The sequence below is a fragment of the Peromyscus eremicus genome, chromosome 6 (genome assembly GCF_949786415.1).
Source record: "Peromyscus eremicus chromosome 6, PerEre_H2_v1, whole genome shotgun sequence".
Classification (NCBI taxonomy): Eukaryota; Metazoa; Chordata; class Mammalia; order Rodentia; family Cricetidae; genus Peromyscus; species Peromyscus eremicus.
Genome location: NC_081421.1, coordinates 41,524,437 through 41,531,009, shown reverse-complemented (window position 1 = coordinate 41,531,009; position 6,573 = coordinate 41,524,437). Strand labels below are relative to the sequence as shown.

Genomic DNA, 6,573 nt, shown 5'->3' with positions numbered 1-6,573 from the left:
AGATGAGGCTTAGTTTACTTAAGTGTTAAGGAATGGCTGACAGATAGCAGACCACTCTCCTTTATCCCAGAGTCCGTGGAGCCTCCCAGGAAAGGTCGGTTAAGGGTCAAGCAGGAGCAGGCTGTGTGAAGAATGAGTGGGGATCCCAGTTTATCCTGAGGTACCTTTCACCTATGAAGGCTAGGTAGAAGCAACACTCCCACAGACGTGCAGCCTCAGGTCAGTGCCCGCACCTTCCCCTCAATGCAGTTTCGGTATGGAGGCCCAGAACGGCCTCTGGGGTTAGCTTCCTACCCGTGCCATGCTGTGGAACGCAGGCCCACAAGGAGTGCCAGTGTTACCTTTGGGCGACACCCTCGTTCCACCCTCAACCCGTGCTTCTGGCAGAACCGGAAGCAACCTATCTGCACAATGGCCTAAGTCAGCGGTTCTCAGCCTGTGGATCGCAACCCCTTTGTGGTCAAATAACCCTTCCACAGGGGTCACTGGACACCATCCGCATATCAGATATTTACATTACGATTCATAACGGCAACAAAAATATAAACTAGCAACGAAAATACTTTTATGGCGGCGGAGGGTGGGGGGAGTGGGGGTTGGTCGCCACGACATGAGGAAGTCTGTTAAAGAAGGGGTTATAGTATTAAGAAGGTTGAGAACCACTGCTCTAAGGCCTGAGCCTTGAAACAGTGTTTCAGAAATAGGCAACAGTGGCATTCCAGAGCCCACTGCCGGAGTGGGGAGCAGAGATTGGGTTGGGCTCTTGCTGTGGCTGACTCCATTCCAAAGCTTCCGGTGATGTCACATGAGGTAAGAAAGCAGCAGGGTCATGCGTCAGACAATCAATGTGAGGCCTCTGGAGTGGGTGTCTGCTACAGGTGTGCGTGAGTGCACAGCCGTGGCCCACGTTTGTGCTGGGGTGGCTACCAGCTTCCCATGCAAAAGTTCCAGTAAAACAGCTGGTGAGTGGGACTCTAAATGGAAGTGATTTGCCTAGCACCATGACAACAAGACACCCTCAGAGCTAATGGCAACCCTCCAGCCCTCATCTTTCTCTGCTGGTTCCTACTTACACTTCGTGTTTCTTAAAATACTTGCCTGGCTGGCAGCAGCATGGTGACTCACCTGCAGCATCAGGGCACAGAGCAGGTGGGAGGCACTTCCTTCTGAAGAGGAGTCGGAGGCCAGCACAGCACCTAAGGCCCTTCCTTCACATACTGTTCCTGTCAAGGGCGGGTGTTCTCGCTCACTTGTCCAAGTTGCAATTGCCCAAGAAAGCAAAGGGGCATGGATGTAGCAAACCGTGGTGTAGGGACTATGCAGAGTTGGGGAAATCAGGCAGATTGGCCCGCATATCTCCTCCTCATCTTCAGGCCTGTGTGAGGTACTTGGATCACGTACTGAAAAATGAAAGGCCACACAGAGTTAGCATTGCTTGTGGGGCTGTGGGGACATCTCTGAGCCGGTATTGTTCCTGGAATCCTATGAATCCTGACGTGCTTAAATGATTTTAAGTTCTGCACTTGATAAACTGAAACTCACACAGTTTATAAACTTAGATTAGAAAAGAAAAGAAAAGAAAAGAAAAAGAAATAAAAGTAGTGCCAAGAACTGTATTGTCAATTAAGCTATATTTATTTGTGTCCTTTTTTTTTTATATCTACTTGAATTCTGTAGGCTGTATATTGTGACCTATTGGAAAATACCCTGGAGTCACATTCAGATCCTTGGTTATTATTATTATTGATTATTAGTTGTGCAGCTTTAGTCAGGTTACTTTGTCTCCTGGAGTGTTCATTACCTTAACTTTCAAAGTGGAATGACACTGTTATCACATAATACACAATTACAGAAATAAAACAGGAGACCGTGCTCATGTGGGGCAGGAGAAACGGTTCAGTGCTTGCCGCTCTTCCAGAGGACCTGAGCGTGGCTTCCGGTGCCCACATCCAGTGGCTTACAACCTCCTGCAACTTCTGCTTCAGAATATTGGACATCCTCTTCTGGCCTTTGTAGACAGACAGACAGACAGACAGACAGATAGACACACACACACACACACACACACACACACACACACACAAACACCATATAAACATAAATCTGGAGGGAAAAAAAGGCTGTAGTAAAGAGTGAGGCCAATACATGCTCTTGCCTTTTCTTGTCTCTTTGGATCTTGCTCATAGTTTGGAATGAGCACCATTTCTGGCTATCTAACATTGACACATTTCTATATGTGGCTTTGCATACCTTTAGAGTATAGTGAATAATTATTCAAGAAATAGATGATCAGGACATACACCCTGAGATCCGCAGTGGCTAAAGTCACAAGGAGTGATTTGGATAGTGTCTTAGGGTTACTATTGCTGTGATGAAACACCATGACCAAAAGCAACTTGGGGAGGAAATGGTTATTTCACAGTTCCATATAGCAATTCATCATCAAAAGCAGTGAGGGTAGGAACTCAAGCAGGGTAGGAATCTGGCGGCAGGAGCTGATGCAGAGGCCACGGAGTGCTGCTTACTGGCTTGCTCCTTATGGTTTGCTCAGCCTGCTTTCTCATAGAACCCAGGACCACCTGCCCAGAGATGGCACCACCCACAATGGTCTAGACATGCCTTCATCAATCACTAACTAAGAAAATGCCCTACAGGCTTGCCAGCAGCCTGATCTTATGGAGGCATTTTCTCAATTGAGGCTCCCTCCTCTCTGATGACTCTAGCTTGTGTTAAGTTGACATAAACTAGCCGGCACAGATGGATTTCCTAATATTATAGGATCAACGCCACTGTCTTTCAGAGATCTGTGGGTAGTTTCCTTCTGGAAGGTCCAGTACAATTCTCTGTGGTATAAACAGCTGGGTTCTAACTTCAGGGCACCGGATGGTGACATACTGGCAGCTGTAAACCCATTTGCTGTGGGACTGTTTTCTAATGCCCTCCCCTCAAAAGCACCCTCTTTCCTGGCTCAAGCATCCGTTGACTTCTGAAGTTTGACATGGAGATCTGTCTTTCTCTTCAGCTTTCAGTATTTGCTGGTTTCCTTCTTCTTGTTCTTCTACCTGCTTAGGTATTTGTGGTCCACCAGATGACGCTGGAACAAAACAGGACTTGAGTCCAGTAACATCCCTTATTAGCTGGGTTATCATGGAAAAGATACTTCATATCTTCTTCCTTTTTAATTTTTATTTATTATCATTATTGTTATTATTTTGAGTTTTTGAGATAGAGTTTCTCTGGGTAGCCCTGGACGTCCCAGAACTTGCTCTGTAGATCAGGCTGGCTTCAAACTCAGAGAGATCTGCCTGGCTCTGCCTTCCAAGTGCTGGGATCAAAGATGTAAACCATGACCTCTGGCTTTACATCTTTCAAATGGATCTATCTTAGTTGCTTTCCCATTGTTGTGAAGGGACACCATGACCAAGGTGGCTTACAGAAGAAAGCGTTAATAGGGACTTACAGCTTCAGAGGGTGAGTCCATGCCCATTATGGTGGGGAGCATGGCAGCAGGTGGGCACAGTGCTGGAGCAGCCATTAAGAAAGAACAGAAGGCTACAGGAAGGGAATAGATATTTACCAATTACATATCTGATAGAAAGTTAATATCCCAGATTACTAAACTATTCCCTATTCTTTTTTTTTTTTTTTTTTTTTTGGTTTTTCAAGACAGGGTTTCTCTGTGTAGCTTCTTTGCGCCTTTCCTGGAACTCACTTGGTAGCCCAGGCTGGCCTTGAACTCACAGAGATCCGCCTGCCTCTGCCTCCCGAGTGCTGGGATTAAAGGCATGCGCCACCACCGCCCAGCTTATTCCCTATTCTTGTACCAAAGAACAACCCCCCCCCCCGAACATCAAGAAGACAAAAAACCCAATTTAAAAATGAGGTACACAACTAAACAAAGACTTCTTTTTTTTAAAAAAAATTATTTTATAATTAATTTAATTTTACATATCAGCCACAGATTCCCCTGTCCTCCCTCCTCCCAACCCCCAGCCTTCCCCCCCCATTTCACCCCCATTCCCTCCTCCTCCAGGGCAAGGTCTCCCCTGGGGAGTCAGCCCAGAACAAAGACTTCTTAAAAGATAAAACACAAATGGCCGAAATAAAAAAAAGAAATGTCCAACATCTTTAGTCATCAGGGAAATGCAAATCAAAACTACTTTGAGATTCCATTTTATACGATATTGGCCAAGACCAATAAAACAAATGACAGCTCATGCTGGCGAGGATGTGGGCTAAGAACACCCATCTATTGCTGATGGGAGTGCAAACTTGTGCAGCCACTATGGAAAGCAGTGTGGCAGTTCTTCAGGAAGTGGAGAATAGATCTACCTCAAGATCCTACTATACCACTCTTGGGCATATACCCAAAGGACCCTCCATTCTGCTACAGAGACACTTGTTCATTTATGTTCATTGCTGCTCTATTCATAATAGCCAGAAACTGGAAACCACTGAGCTGTCTATCAGTGGATGAATGGGTAATGAAAATGTGATACATTTATACAATAGAATATTATTCAGCTGCTAAAAAAATACAAAATCATGAAATTTGCAGGTAAATGGATAGAGCTAGAAAAAAAATTCATGCTGAGTGAGGTAACTGAGACCCAAAAAGGCAAGTAAAAAAAAAATCGAGTATGTATAAGAGAATATCTTATAAACAGATGTTAGCATTTAAGCCTTCAATAGGTATGTTGTTATCAGTACAACCACAGAGATTATAGAGTATGTTATAGTTATAGAGTAATAAACTAGGGTGGGATAGGATCTCCAAAGGAAGAGGAGTTAAAATATATAGTTCAAGAAAGATGAGGAATAGAGATTACAGGGGAAGACTAAACATCAGGAAGGAGGAAAAGGGGATCAACAGAGGGAATGCAGGAAGGGACAGCTAACACCAAGAGCCATTTGAGGTGTTATGTGGAAACCTACAACAGTAGGAGCTTCTTAAAATATACACATATATTGTAGGTGGAGTTTTCCTGTCCTGCAGCTGCTTTCAAATAAACACACTGAGGCTTCTATTAATTACAAATGCTCGGCCAATAGCTCAGGCTTGTTACTAACTAGCTCTTACAACAACCCATTTCTATTAATCTATGTGTTACCCCGAGACTTGAGGCTTTTATCTCTATCGCATTTTGTGTGTCTAACTCATTCCTCATCTGGCTGACAACTCCTCTGACTCTGCCCATCTTCATCCCATCATTCTCAGTTTGGCTTTCCCACCTAACTTTATCCTGTTCAGCTATTGGCCAGTCAGCTTCTTTATTAAACCAATCACAGCAACATATATTCACACAGTGTACAGAAGAATTATTCCACAGCAATATATGAAAGATATATCAATGGAGTCACCAAATAACAGGGGAGATAAAGCTCTAACTAGACATTTCTTGTCACCATGTGAAACCTCCAGTGTCAGGAATGGGTTACATCTAATTGAGTTGTTGGCCAAGGGGGCACCATGGAAATCCCCAAATAACCCAGGCTATTACCAAGGATATTGGTTGCTCTCCACAAACTGACAGTAAGGCCCTATTGCTGAAGACAATACCTACATATCTCACTGAACATGTTGAAGTCAAGCTGGTACCTAACTAGAGCCTTTACCTCTACTGACTAATATTCAAGGTACTGGAAAGTACTGTGCATGACACCATAGGAGAAAGGTAAATACCAACCCAGCTACAAATCCTTCAATCTGCAATGGCGATCTGCCTGCATAATATGCTGGTGCAATAGTGGTTCAAAAGTTGTGAGAGTCACCAACTACTATCTGATTGGACTTAAGGCCCCCTCCATGAGATGGAACCTGCCTGACAATGCTTGGGTGCCCAAGAACCTGAGCCTTGATAGGCCATGGGCCTAATGGAAAACCAAGTGTTCTGGTAAGGGAGCTTAGCAATAAAATGATTTCTGATGACTTCTGCTGTACTCGTAGGTCAATGTCTCACTTAGCTATCGTCAGAGAAACTTCCTCCTGCAGAAGACGGGAACTAACACAGAGACCCACAACTGGACAATGCACTGAGAGTGAGAGACACTGGAAGACTCAGTCCTAAATGGGATCTCTCCATCAAATCCCTCCACTTAGGGCTCAGGAAACTGCAGAAAAAGAGAAAGACTCTAAGAGCCAGAGGGGATGAATGATACCAATAAACTCTTTCCCAGATACAACAGGTCTGACACACATGTGAACTCATAGAGACTATGGCAGTATGCTTATGCCTACACAGGTCCAAGCCAGATGAGGCCCCTGAACTAAGATGGGAAAATAGACATGAGATCCCATCCCTAACCAAGAGTTAATCTCCAATTGACATCTGCTCACAAAGGAAAACTAGTTTCTCCAAGGTGGGCATCCAAACCACACTTAAGGGCAAGCTCTGTGCCCAGCAGTAAGTGGTCAACATAAAACAAACTCAGAGGTATTTCTGGAGGCGTGTGTGTGTGTGTGTGTGTGTGTGTGTGTGTGTGTGTGTGAAATTGCTTTGTTTGGGTATTTTTTTTTTTTACCTTACTGGTTGTTTGCTTGCATATTATGGTTTCTGATTTTGTGTTTTTATG

At 44.3% G+C, this 6,573-nt stretch overlaps 1 long non-coding RNA gene across 1 annotated transcript; it reads left to right on the top strand.

Annotated features, from left to right (window-relative positions):
- The first annotated feature begins 865 nt into the window (after nt 1–865).
- On the top strand, nt 866–6,183 carry LOC131912422 (uncharacterized). Its single transcript, XR_009379625.1, has 2 exons — nt 866–962; nt 5,948–6,183. It is a non-coding gene; the product is annotated as an uncharacterized LOC131912422 (long non-coding RNA).
- The last annotated feature ends 390 nt before the right edge of the window (nt 6,184–6,573 follow it).